Source organism: Oncorhynchus gorbuscha, linkage group LG13 (assembly GCF_021184085.1).
Source record: "Oncorhynchus gorbuscha isolate QuinsamMale2020 ecotype Even-year linkage group LG13, OgorEven_v1.0, whole genome shotgun sequence".
NCBI classification, from domain to species: domain Eukaryota; kingdom Metazoa; phylum Chordata; class Actinopteri; order Salmoniformes; family Salmonidae; genus Oncorhynchus; species Oncorhynchus gorbuscha.
Genome location: NC_060185.1, coordinates 25,026,442 through 25,041,228, shown reverse-complemented (window position 1 = coordinate 25,041,228; position 14,787 = coordinate 25,026,442). Strand labels below are relative to the sequence as shown.

Genomic DNA, 14,787 nt, shown 5'->3' with positions numbered 1-14,787 from the left:
TGTGTCTCCTCTGGAGAGGAGACTTCAGACCTCCCCCTGGATCTATTTGATGCAGTGCTCTGCATGGTCCTAATGCTGTAAGGCTGACTCAATCACACACACAGCTTTCATCATATTAACTTTCACACATTGTCTAACTTTCACCAGCACAATAGATATGGGTATGGATGTGGTCATTTCGTTTTTATACAGAAAAGTGCAAGAAAAGTACAGTACAATAGTGTGGATACGTGCATGTCAGTGATGATATCCCTTTGGCTTCCTCTTGTAGTTGTGAATGGGCACACCGGGCACAATGTTCATATGCATGCATATATATACGTGTATTGTATTTTCAATAACCCTGTTAAAAAGCAATTATTATGGAAGGGAATACACATGGCATTTATAACAGTCGTTGTAACCGTAGTTACTATAAGTTTGTAAAAGTAGTTACAGTTTCCGCCTCTCCATCACACACCCCTCCCCCATACTGCCACGTCTTCCTCTGCCGATTGCAGGCTTGTTTAGGATGGGGGTTGTGGAGCAGGAGCTATAGCAACAGTGCTGTAGAAATCAAGCTCTGTCCTAAACACGTCCTCACCAGTCCGAATACAAGCAACTGAAATGGCTTTTTACACCATTTAAACGAAAAGTAATCTTTAATTGTAATACAATGTGAAATTCTGCCGGTACCATGAATCATTTGGCTGAAACAGATACAGTGAAATGTAATTCTGATGCCATCAGTTCACATCATTTCACTCTGCTAGTTTTTCTCCAGAAACGCACATTTTTTGCAACCCTATTTTAAATTGCCCTCACATGCCAGCTGATGAGAGCCTTGCCTTTTGGTGATCGGGGGAGAAGGTTCCCCGAGGCTTCTACAAACGTAACCTCGTTCCCACACCCATGCCACTGTTCCATGTCCACACACCTTCCCCCAGGCTCCGTTTTTTAAATTTGGTAGGAGTTAAATACTCTGAAATTCCTCAGCACCTGCATGAGGCAGGCCAGGCCTAGTTCAAACTAGCCTGGTCCAATCCCCAATGGATCTTATATAATGCAAAGATGCCCCTATCCTGTTGATTAGCAATACATTTGTTTTTTAGTGAGAACTCTATAAAACTCACTAGGGCCTCATACATGCATAATCCATTTTAGTTCAGCAAACCAACATGGACTGAAAGGTGCTCCTGTGAAATGTTGTTTATTTTATTCTACTGAGCCATTTACTTTATGTTCATATTCTTATAATTTCTTTCTTGTTGTTGCATTGTAGAGAAGGAACCTTCACTTAAGCATTTTGTTGGCCAGTGTATACCATGTGTATCCTGTACATACGACTAACACAAATTCAAACTCCTGTGAAAGGATGGAGGGACTAGTACGCCTGGTGGAGATAGGGTTATTAAAAAAAACACATTTATGTCGCTCTTCTGTAGCTCTGTACACAACACTTAAATAGGAAATTAAAAGCCCTTTGGGGTGATACTAATTATTACTAAACCCACAAAGTTAAATGGTTCAGGACAAGAAACAGAAGTTTGCAGCTGCTACTGAAGAGGTTTCCTAAACATTTAATTTCCTGTTTAATCTCAATGTTCTTCAGTGTCATATTTTTTCCCATGCACAACCCAGCTGAACTGTCATTTTGCTCTCATGCTTGTTTGACGTTAGATACTGTCACGCCCTGGCCATAGAGAGGCTTTTATTCTCTATTTTGGTCAGGCCAGGGTGTGACAAGGGTGACCATCCTATGTTCCTTTTTCTATGTTTTTGTATTTCTTTGTTTTTGGCCGGGTAAGGTTCTCAATCAGGGACAGCTGTCTATCGTTGTCTCTGATTGAGAACCATACTTAGGTAGCTCTTGCCCACATGGGTTTTGTGGGTAGTTGCTTTGTGTTTTGTAACTAACGGAGCTGTTTCGGTTGTTATTTTTGTCAGTTTTGTATTTAGTGTTCAGTTCTATTTAATAAATGACGAATACGTACCACGCTGCGCCTTTGTCCTCACCTTCCTCCACCAACGGCCGTTACAGATACACTAACGGTGTTTTTGGTACTTGAGATGTTCAACATGATTGGATATGTGAAATAGTATCGCTGTGCAGGATTCTGTACCTTCATTCAGCGACATGAGAGACACCAGGGATCTATTCAGTTAAAGGAAACTTGGGGGGGTGCTGCCAAGATTAACGTATGATGTCAGACCTCAGTGATGTTGCCACGGTGCCGAATGATGTACATTTCTGTGGCATTACCTTTAGATCTGCGTCTTGAAGATGGGTAGAGAGCAGCATGTTTAAAGAATATCACAATCATGCAATTCACATATCGCGGATAGTCTACCATGAATTACACATCTATGTACTGGATATCTTTCAGGTGGCATTTTGATTCCATATCAAATGTTTATACTGTGGTTGATAGTATGTGCAATCATTGACCAACAACAATACGTTTTAAAAACAACTATTGAATTTCTCTCAATTAAGTAACTAAACTTCCATCGCTTAGAATCAATCAAGTAAAAATGTTTCCAACATCCAGCGCTTGATCCAAACTCTTGAGCTCAACATATTACATTTGATTTGTTTTAATTATGATTTGATTCACTTTAACTCCTCTTCAGGTCTGTGACTGTGCTGAACTGGCAGAATAGGCTAATAACTGCCTGGGGGTGGGTTCAAAGACTGTATGAAATAGTCATCTAGGGAAGGGCTCGCAATACTTGGCTATTGGATTAGCATGCACTCTGGTGGTCTAAAGAGGTTCACATTTTCCATAAACGGAAACAAAGTTTCCTAACAGTGCAATTGCTAAACTTGAGGGAGACTCACGTTTTGCTGATTTTTAATTAAGGTCACATTTTGGCAGTTTAAAATAATTGTCAATATATTGTTACGGCTTTAATATAACCCTGAGGTTAGCTCTGATTGAACTCCTATTCTCATTATCTGTCTTCTAAATATGGACTTCATATTTGGTTAATTATACTCGTTAATCTGTTTCTTTTCCCATTTAGATAAGCATTCAAATTAAAGAGGGTGGCGAAATGAACGTGTACATATTCACAATGGGACTAATCCCATGCAATTCTATACATAGACACTAGATGGCAATCAAAACAAATAAATGCCTTGTCTGATCTGAAGTTTCTTGCACTGAGACAACACGTTTGATCCAAATGGAGAAGGTCAGAGTTAAGGAACCTTGGATCTTCTCCTCTAATACGTTTTGAGAAAGAGGTCAGGAGAGAGTACATGAGAAATCAAGGAAGGACGATTGAAAAGGAGCCCAGTTCTCCATCACCTGAGCGATCACAAGCTGTTACGTTATAATTTTACCCTCTCTCCACACACCTTCACCTGTACAAAGACCCTAGTCTGTGACTTCCCCAGTGCCTCCCTCACCCAGCCACCCTCCCAGCTGCTTGGCTTTTTGGAGGAGAGACATACAGAATCATCAAACCAGTTGGAGTCTCTGACTAATGCCTGCATAGGGAGAGCAGGGGGTCTGCTACTCTGCTGAAGCTCCCTCACACATGAAATGTCACAGGAAGTAGTCTGAACACCACTCTGCCTCCCGTCCACTGTGCCGTTGCAAGCTCCCAGCCAAAGTGGAGCTGTGTGTGTGTGTGTGTGTGTGTGTGTGTGTGTGTGTGTGTGTGTGTGTGTGTGTGTGTGTGTGTGTGTGTGTGTGTGTGTGTGTGTGTGTGTGTGCGTTTGAGATGTAGATGGGGGATCCACTCGCTGTCATGCATAATTTCATGTGAGGAGATTAATTGGATTTCAATTATTTATTTTCCATTACTTCCATCCGAGGGTTGTTAATTCTCTGGCTAATTGAGAATTACAAAGTATAAATTAACCAGATCGAGGCATAAAGGATCTACACTACTACAGTACTAACATGATGTTCAATCATTTTGGGTGCCATCCCCTTGTAAATGTCTTGACAACAATCACTTTGCAGTTCTCATTTAAGGTTCTCCCTCTGTCAAATTGATTTGATGTCAGAATGATAGCAATGGAAGCATTTGCTGTTTGCTTAGATACATATAAATAGATGTTCCTTTTCTGACCACAAATTCTTATTTACAATGATGGCCTACCCTGGCCAAGCCCGGACGACGCTGGGCCAAATGTGCACCGCCCTATGGGACTCCCAATGACGGCCAGATGTGATACAGCCTGGATTCAAACCAGGGACTGTAGTGATGCGTCTAGCACTGAGATGCAGTGCTTTAGACCGCTGTGCCATTCGGTATAACTTTCTGTTTATCAAGTAGTTTCATCTGTGTGTGTGTGTGTATATATATATATATATATATATATATATATATATATATATATATATATATATATATATATATATATATATATATATATATATATATATAAAACTAGCTCTTTAGGTTTTTCCTGATCAGGTCACATGATAAGGAAAAAACTTCAGGCATTAACTATGATGGAAAATGAAACACTGCGAACATATAGAAAACATATAAGATGAAACATAGAGATAATTTTATTCTGCACTTTTTAGGGCATTCTAATGTTGCTATTCTTTGTGTGGGAAATCTGGATGTGTGCAATTGCATGAATCAATTTGGACAGAGATGGCATGGTTTGAAATGAACAGCTGAGCCCCAACCAGAACAGAAGCTGCTGTTTATCATAGCCCGGTTCTGTTAACTACAATCAGTTCCGTTTGGGTGAGTGAGAATCAATGACAAAAGCTTTTATTAACCTCATTATCCAAATAAAACAGCATAATATTGTCCTGAGAGTTGCATCATCTATTGTTTTCTAAAGGCCTACATTCATGTTTTACATAATGAATGAAGAGAGCTGACAGCTTATTAGCACTTCATATTACCACAATATGAAGAAATACTCATGGCTGTAGTGACGGCAGTGTGGTTCCTGTTTCTCTTCTGGCTGGTGCTGCCTGTCCACCAACAATCTGACACTCACCAAAATGGTGTTCTTTTTGCAGGGATTTATGAAGTAAAATGATAAGGCATTATAAGAGTCTTCGTCAGTAGAGTGTTGGCTGAAGATCATTTCATTTTACGATCCTATACTCTTTGAGAATAATCAAGTACAGTGGGGCAAAAAAGTATTTAGTCAGCCACCAATTGTGCAAGTTCTCCCTCTTAAAAAGAAAAAAAGAGGCCTGTAATTTTCATCATAGGTACACTTCAACTATGACAGACAAAATTAGGAAAAAAAATCCAGAAAATCACATTGTAGGATTTCTAATGAATTTATTTGCAAATTATGGTGGAAAATAAATATTTGGTCAATAACAAAAGTTTATCTTAATACTTTGTTATATACCCTTTGTTGGCAGTGACAGAGGTCAAACGTTTTCTGTAAGTCTTCACAAGGTTTTCACACACTGTTGCTGTTATTTTGGCCCATTCCTCCATGCAGATCTCCTCTAGAGCAGTGATGTTTTGGGGCTGTTGCTGGGCAACACGGACTTTCAACTCCCTCCAAAGATTTTCTATGGGGTTGAGATCTGGAGACTGGCTAGGCCACTCCAGGACCTTGAAATACTTCTTACGAAGCCACTCCTTCGTTGCCCGGGCGGTGTGTTTGGGATCATTGTCATGCTGAAAGACCCAGCCATGTTTCATCTTCAATGCCTTGCTGATGGTAGGCTTTGTTACTTTAGTCCCAGCTCTCTGCAGGTCATTCACTAGGTCCTCCTGGTTCTGGGATTTTTGCTCACCGTTCTTGTGATCATTTTGACCCCACGGGGTGAGATCGTGCGTGGAGCCCCAGATCGAGGGAGATTATCAGTGGTCTTGTATGTCTTCCATTTCCTAACAATTGCTCCCACAGTTGATTTCTTCAAACCAAGCTGCTTACCTATTGCAGATTCAGTCTTCCCAGCCTGGTGCAGGTCTACAATGTTGTTTCTGGTGTCCTTTGACAGCTCTTTGGTCTTGGCCATAGTGGAGTTTGGAGTGTGACTGTTTGAGGTTGTGGACATTTTTAATAAAAAAAGTTTTCAATCACTGCCACCCAATCCTACATGATGGGCCTTATCCCGACTTAGGAATTTATGCCTTTCATAGATACACCTTTCCTACACACTTCTCAGTATTTGGTATTTAGACTTATGTTTTTTAGTTGTATAAGGGAGCCCTGCAGCTCTGGCTACCTTGAACATCCTGAATAAATTTCATTCAACCACTGAAAACTCTCACCCTTACTGGCCAACAGATTTTCTCGTGGAGTTTTCATTCAATGTGGCTTTAAGCCATCCCTTTGAATACGGTGTACCATTAATTATAATTTTGTCTACAGACTCAATAGAATACATCGAGAAAACGAGGTCAGAATATAAGGATCAATGAAAGAAAGCAATCTATGCATATTTGTCTGTTTTAGCACCAACTGGTAGATTTAAAAATACTCTGATCTTGAAGATTATTTAGGCACATTTTTTTGGTTAGGAATAAAAAATAAAGTGGTTTGATTCACCCTGAAAATGGTTATATTCAAGCTCAATCCATAAAATATTGGAAGGTGGAAAAAAAGTGTACAATAGGGGTTGAACAATAGTCCTACAAATCCACCCTAATTCTCACTAATCATGGAACTGTATGACAACAGTCCAATCTTCATGAACCGTGCGCCAGGCTCCAGATTTAACCTGCTACGTGTGGTATGAGTTCCATAATGATTCAAAAGGCTATATGTCCCAAATTATTGCACAACTTTAGCCTAATATGATCCACTAATGCTAGCGACCCCCAGGAACAACTAGACAGAGGAAAGAAAGATAATACAAGCATTTAGCTAAATCTGCTAAACACGTGTATGTGACAAATAAAATATGATTTGATTTGATTTAAACAGAATGGAATGGAATGATTAAAAAATAAATGCAAGTAGGTATTAGTGACTGTGGCTCCTGATAGTGGCTAACAGTTAACATGATACAAATTGTAAAATAAAACAGAGTAAAGCCCAGGCATATAATCAAAACATCTTTAAGCGCATACTTAAACTCTGCAGGTCCCTATAGAAGCCAATAGCTTGGGTCTCCATTTCATCCACGCAAATTATGAGGCCACACAATTAAAATTCAGAATTATGGCACAGCTATTAATATTCTATTTCACTGTGCAAAAGGGTCCGCAATACATTTGTTTCCATATGGCTGGTTTCACATTAATCTCCAGGGATCATTAGGAAAAAATCATCTAAAACAACTGCGATGTGTATTTACAACCCCTTCTCCAATCGGATTACTCCTTTACCTTGCTCTTATCAATAGCTCTTATCAATGTATAAATTATAGTGCATGGAGAATGGTGTTATTTCTATGAGAAAAATATAGTAGATGATTTCCCACTTAGAACCAGCAGCTTCACTCAACCTTATTTATGATTTATTCAGTGTAAAGGTGGTGGAATTATATGAGGGAATTAAGTCAAGGTCGGAATACAGGTATCTTGTAGTGGAGACACCTCTGCCACACCATTTATTCGAACTTCACCTCAAACGAATAGTGGGTCAATAAAAATGCTATTCTCATGCTGAAGTTCATGGTCAGAATACACATAGCGAGAAAAGCACATAAAAGGTAATTACTCTCCATTTAAACGCACTTAACTTGGGTCTGAATCGGGCCATGGATGTGTTTAACCCTTTTCTTTATTAAATGGATATTGAGTCAGTGATGATTTTGGCAATGCCCCACCAGAGCCACAAACAGAGACACTTTATATAAAATTGTACTGTATCAATGTTGTGGGTTATAGAGCTATATTTGATTAGTTTAACATTAACATAACCCCATCCATTGTTTTTTTTTTTTTTGCCTTTTGAAGCTTCCTACAATGGGAGATGTCGCGTGCCGGAAGAGGGGGGACGCTCTTTCACTGTAAATACCAGTTCTACAAGAGGGCAGGCGAGAAAGCTACAACTCCGCCCACTGGTAGTCATTCAATTGATTTACTCGCCCGGTGTTCATAGACGAGGCATGCGTTAAACTCAGAGGATTGACCCTGGAATATTTACTGAGATAATTATGTTAAACTGATACCCACTTCAATGTAGCATAAACCCACGAAGTGGAATTTAACAGAATAACTCTGGGTCGAATGTTTTTACCTTTGTTGTGGCAGGACACATTTCCTTTAGTCCTCGGTAGTATTTAACAACCTTTGGCGGTCACCCACCTCAACACGTTTGACACAGGCAGCAGCCCATTTGTTGAGTGGTGTGAGGGCAGTTGGTCGGAGGACTTCGTAAAATTTTCCTACAACTTCACTTGGGAGAAAAAGGCTGAAATAATTGATAGAGGTAAGACTTGTCATATCCAAACGGCGGGTAGCGTTTGAATTACTAGCCTAGAGTATCTGAGCAGTTAAAGTAAGTGGTTGCCATTCCATGGTATGAAACACTTACTTTGTAAAGTAGTTTGTTGTTGAAAATTAACAAAACACGGTGGTTATTTACTTTGTGACAAAATAACCTACCTATTCGTCCATTCACTCAATGTCCTTTTTATTTCTGTAATTCAGAAGTTTACATGCAGGGTATACTTATCATTAAATGAATTCACACCTTGTATAAACCCAATAGGCTACGCCTGTGTATGGCGAGACATAGCCTATGGGTGGAAAACACTGACTGTATTAAGCTATGGATGTATTATGTATCTATTTATAGGCTACACACCACCGCAGACAACCAGCCTATACAGGCATTTTCATCTGCCCATTTTACAGTCAAATTGATCTGGCATCAATGGCAGCAACTTTCACTAATCTTGAACATGCAGGTTTCACTTCTAGATCTATGGATGTTATGAAGCAGCAATACAATATTGTCAGGTGGTGGCTTTTATCCTAACGCCTATTAGTTCGTTAGGTGCGGCGCCCCACTTGTGATGGCAAAATCTATATATTATATCATTCATGGATTCTGTTTTAAATGCTTATACAAGTGTGGTAAATGTGTACATTTTCCTGTTTCAAAAATATATGGTTCAAACAAGCTGTTCAGTTACTGCCCCTCAGTGACTGCCACCAGCAGCAGCAGTTCCGCCTCAACGGGCGCATCGGCTGTGCGTGCGAACATTGCTTGGATTGTTATGCCAGCTATTTGCTTTGAGGTGAACTGCTAGCATAAATTATAACCGCACAAAGTAAATGGACCGTCCTCCGTCGCTCAAATGGGCGTTTAGTCAGAACTTCTATGTCGGCTCTAGTCCTCATCAGGTTGTACTGTTGGTGACATGTTGTGTGGACTAAAACAGCATAAAACCGGGTGTATCACAAAGTATGATCAAATTAATTAGGTAGCTACAGTACATTTGAGAAACATAAATACAATTTTTGATTTAAAGTTTTAGTTTAATCTACCTTTGATAAACAGCTAGCTAGTTGGTAGCATGCCAATTTCAATTCTTTCAAAACTAATATTTGACTAACTCGGAAATATTAAGTTATTTCAAAATGCTTTGTGACGTGATTAGCTAGCTAACGTAAACTCACCCCATTCCGTACAAATGTGCACAACCGCAACAACATTCAAACGAGGCTACAAAGAAAACTAATGGGACTGTGTTGACTTCAAAATCTGGGGTGTAAACTAGGTTTCTATTCAAGCATTGATCAACATGGCTCTATAGTATTGGAGAAAAGTTGAAAAAACGGACCCTCCATTACATCTTGACGTGTCATATCATAATGTACAGTACGCATAAAGCTACTATTTCTGTCTTACAATCTCTCTCCACCAGGTGTAGCACTTTTAAAAACAAGAAATGGACAGTGACAAGGGTAAGGGGGGGATACCTAGTCATTTTTTGCGTCATCATTGTGTAACAGTATAGACTTTACGTGCGAACCAGGGACGCTCTGCACACAGTCACCCTGGAAGCATCTTTACCCATCGCTCCACAAAATCCCCGGCCCTTGCAGAGCAAGGGGAACCACTACTTCAAGGTCTCAGCAAGTGATGTCACAGATTGAAGTGCGCACCACTGCTAACTAGCTAGCCATTTCACATCGGCTACACTTGCATGCGATCATCATTCTCAAAGCCGCACCGTCCTAAAAACCCGACTCAAATTCGACATAAACCTTCAAATAGGTATGTAATGACACATTATATAAACTCTTTATAGTGTTTTATTTACATGTTAGAGGCGATAAGGTGATAAGTTGGACAGTTTCAGTGAAAAAAAGCAAATTTCCCACACGACATCTCTCCTCACTATCACGCATTAGTTTCGATTCCCCACCCGCCATTTTTAAAAAGACCCGACAGGGCTCATTGCCTGCTTGAATTATGCAGAAATGGACAGTGTTTAGGTCATGTAATTGATTCTGTTGGAAAGGGGAGAAATTGTGCTTTACAATGATATTGACATTACAGTTGATCTGGAAGTATTATGTTTTTGGGGCACTAAAATAAGGGCAATTGTAGGGACTAAGGCGATGGTACGAGTTTACGGCAGGGTAGCCTAGTGGTTAGAGCGTTGGACTAATAGCCGGAAGGTTGTAAGTTCAAAACCCCGCGCTAACGAGGTACAAATCTGTCGTTCTGCCCCTGAACATACAGTTAACCCACTGTTCCTAGGCCGTCATTGAAAATAATAATTTGTTCTTAACCGACTTGCTCTGGATAAGAGCGTCTGCTAAATGACTTAAATGTAAATGTAAATGTAGTTAAAGGTAAAATAAATAAAATTACCCCCATTTAGATCATGTGTTTTCTGTTATTGTATTTGCATGCTTGTTGCGTTCTACCTGGTGCACCCGTTTGCTGGCTGCTCATTCTAAATCTGTTCAAAAGTGGCATATGCAGCAGTGAGCATTATGTTTTTGACATGCAAAATTGAAATGGGTGTATTTATGCTGTTGTTCAAATGCACAGATCGCTTTATGCATCTTCTCAAATAAACTTCCAGTAGTTTGAAAACTTGGCACAATATTTCTGTCATGATGCTTTGTTGACAACTCCAACCACATTGCGCCCACGGTATTCAGCCAATCAGGGGCCACCACTAAGGTATGGAGAATTTCAAAATGTATAACAACAAACTGCAGAGTTCACCAACCACACCTCTGTGGCTATAAAACTGTCTGTGTGAGCTTTTGAAGCTATGTGATATATACTCTGTCAAGAATGCTATCAGTGTTGACTGACAGTGAGTCTTCATATTTGTTGTGTGAAGCAATTCATTTTATTTTGACGCACACAACTCAGGTGTTTGATGGCAATTTCTCCACTGCAGATGAAAACAGACCAGATGTCTAAAGTTATTGGCGGGTCTCAAAACTTAACAAAACATTTAATATAGATATTGGTGTTTAAATGCTGAAATCTTTCATTTTTGATGCTTAACTCAGCATTATTGCAGCAGTCTGGTTAGAACAGACATGCTGTAGGAGATTGGACTAGAACATTCCATGGAATACACCGGTGTCCTCAACAGTTATTGCTATTATGTGTTCCATACACACACACCAGACGCACTGATAGGGGTGCCCAAATCCCACTCCTTGACTGGAGTTTGAGTCACAGTTTGAGTTTCACAGTAATTGATTCTGAAGAAGAGTATCAGTCTCACTATCCGTTGTATTATTTATAAATATCATAATACAAATGTTAAGATGACATTAAATGTTATGATGGACTAATACGTGGAGCCTTTTCTCAGACTATAGGTTTTTCTGTATTTTGAGCAGTGTTCATTGCACTTGTGTGGTTCTCAACATTTATCTTTATCTAAGAATATCACGTAGCCCATCTTGTTTTCATAATTGCTTTTGGGGGCGCAAACTGCCGGAGGAATGTTCATCCCATAAATGGTGCCATCGTTCGTTTATTTTATTTTATAGCCATTGTGTGTTCTTTGAGAAAGACAACAGTCAAGATCTGCTGTTAGAAGCTTTTATTATAGATGTAAGACTATCACTAAGACAACTGTTTCCCTCAATTTAGCAGGCGAGATGAAATGGCAGTGTGGTATTATCCTAATTAACATGTGGGAGCGGAAGACTGTGAGAGCCTGTTATTACAGCCTGTCCTGTGGGAGGTAAGCCCTCCATCACCCACCCTCTCTCCAACCTGCTATCTCTAGTTTAGACACACCCTCTTTTTGACCCCCCCCCCATGTATCCTGGTGTGATGAGTAGGCCTAATGTAAGAACTGAGTCACAGCTTGCCAAACCACACCCCTTTAGAAAATATAAAGGCAACAATTTAAAAGATTCTATGCAGTTACAGTTCATAGAAGGAAATCTGTCAATTTTAAATGAAATTTTTTAGGCCCTAATATATATATATATATATATATATATATATGGATTTCACATGACTGGGCAGGGGCTCAGCCATAGGTGGGACTGGGAAGGGATAGGCCCAGCCAATCAGAATTATTTTTTTTCCCCACAAAAGGGCTTTATTACCGACAAATATTCCTCAGTTTCATCAGCTGTCCGGGTGGCTGGTCTCAGACGATTGAGCAGGTGAAGAAGCTGGAAGTGGAGGTCCTGGACTGGCGTTGTTACACGTGGTCTGCGGTTGTGAGGCCAGTTGGACGTACTGTCAAATTTAGTTGGAGTTGACTTATGGTAGAGAAATTAACATTAAATTCTCTAGCAACAGCTCTCGTAGACATTCCTGCATTAGGCATGCCAATTGCACTCCCCTCAACTTGATAAATCTGTGGCGTTGTGTGCCAAAACTGCACATTTTATAGTGGCCTTTTGTCCCCAGCACAAGGTGCACCTTTAATGATCAAGCTGTTTAATCAGCTTCGTGATATGCCACACCTGTCAGGTGGATGGATTATCTTGGTAAAGGAGAAATGCTCACTAACAGGGAAGTAATCACATTTATGCGTAACACTTGAGAAAAATACACTTTTTGTGTGTATGTGTAACTACTTTCGTCTGTTGTAAGAAGAGTCGGACCGAAGCGCAGCGTGTAGGTTACTCATGACTTTAATGAAAGATATGACGGTACATGAAATAACTGAAATACGCAAACAACAAACGAAACGTGAAACTAATTACAGCCTATCTGGTGACTACAACACAGAGAAAGGAACAAACACCCTCGAAATACAAAGCGAACTCAGGCTGCCTAAATACGGTTCCCAATCCGAGACAACGAGAATCACCTGACTCCAATTGAGAACCGCCTCAGGCAGCCAAGCCTAACTAGACACACCCCTAATCATACACAATCCCAATTAATACAAACCCCAATAAGAAACACAACATATAAACCCATGTCACACCCTGGCCTACCCAAACATATAACAAAAACACAAAATACAATGACCAAGGCGTGACAGTATGGAACATTTCTGGGATCTTTTATTTCGGCTAATGAAACAGGACCAACACTTTACGTGGTTTATATTTTCATTGTGTGTGTGCGTGCGCACTACTGTTAAAAAGTTTGGGGTCACTTAGAAATGTCCTTGTTTTTAAAAGAAAAGCACTTTTTTTTTAATGGAATATCTACGTAGGCGTACAGAGGCGTATGATCAGCAACCATCACGCCTGTTCCAATGGCACTGGTGTTAGCTAATCCAAGTTTGTTATTTTAAAAGGCGACTCTGGGATGCTGGCCTTCTAGGCAGAGTTACAAAGAAAAGGCCATATCTCAGGCTGACCATTAAAAATAAAATATTAAGATGGGAAAAAGAACACACACTGGACAGAGGAACTCTGCCTAGAAGGCCAGCATCCTGAAGTCGCCTCTTCACTGTTGACGTTGAGACTGGTGTTTTGCGGGTACTATTTAATGAAGCTGCCAGTTGAGGACTTGTGAGGTGTCTGTTTCTCAAACTGGACACACTAATGTATTTGTTCTCTTGCTCAGTTGTGCACCGGGGCCTCCCACTCCTCTTTCTATTCTGGTTAGCGCCAGTTTGCGCTGTTCTGTGAAGGGAGTAGTACACAGTGTTGTACGAGATCTTCAGTTTCTTGGCAATTTCTCGCATGGAATAGCCTTTATTTCTCAGAACAAGAATAGACTAACGAGTTTCAGAAGAAAGTTCTTTGTTTCTGGCCATTTTGAGCCTGTAATCGAACCCACATGCTGATGCTCCAGATACTCAACTTGTCTAAAGAAGGCCAGTTTTATTGCTTCTTTAATAAGAACAACAGTTTTCATCTGTGCTAACATAATTGCAAAAGGGTTTTAGTGCTCAATTAGCCTTTTTAAAATTCTAAACTTGGAGTAACTAACACAATGTGCCATTGGAACACAGGAGTGGTGGTTTCTGATAATGGGCCTATGTAGGTATTCCATTAAAATCAGCTGTTTCCAGCTACAATAGACATTTACAACATTAACAATATCTACACTGTATTTCTGATCAATTTGATGTTATTTCAATTGACAAATGTGCTTTTCTAAGTGACCAAACCTTGAACGGTAGTGTGAGTACACCTGCACGCATGAAAGTATTTAGACCCCTTTTCTACATTTTGTTACATTTACAGCCAAATTCTAAAATGTAAAGCTTCCTTCGTTTGTGTGTTTCTTCAAAATGGTCAGAATTAATCTAAGATAAAATTAATGACAGATTTCTTGTTTTTTTTTGCCGAGGAGATATTAGTCCCACAATTTTACGTCTAAGATGTTTGGTGCAGTATTTCTCAATGAAAGAATTTGTAAGAACTAGACGTTTCTCGTTGAATGACAAATACTTTTTTGAAAAACCACCTACTCTTGACCAATCACCGACGAAGGGGCATACACTTCGGCTTGCCTCAATCTGTGCCCGAACAGACAACTCTTCACTG

At 39.9% G+C, this 14,787-nt stretch overlaps 1 protein-coding gene across 4 annotated transcripts in view; it reads left to right on the top strand.

Annotated features, from left to right (window-relative positions):
• Positions 1 to 7,932: 7,932 nt before the first annotated feature.
• Positions 7,933 to 14,787, top strand: part of LOC123992611 (glycerophosphodiester phosphodiesterase domain-containing protein 5-like) — a 77,429-nt gene continuing 70,574 nt past the window's right edge. For all 4 annotated transcript variants that reach the window (XR_006831283.1, XR_006831282.1, XM_046293889.1 and 1 more), the window contains exon 1: positions 7,933 to 8,311. The gene's annotated coding sequence lies outside the window, so the exon portion shown is untranslated. The remainder of the gene's footprint in view (positions 8,312 to 14,787) is intronic.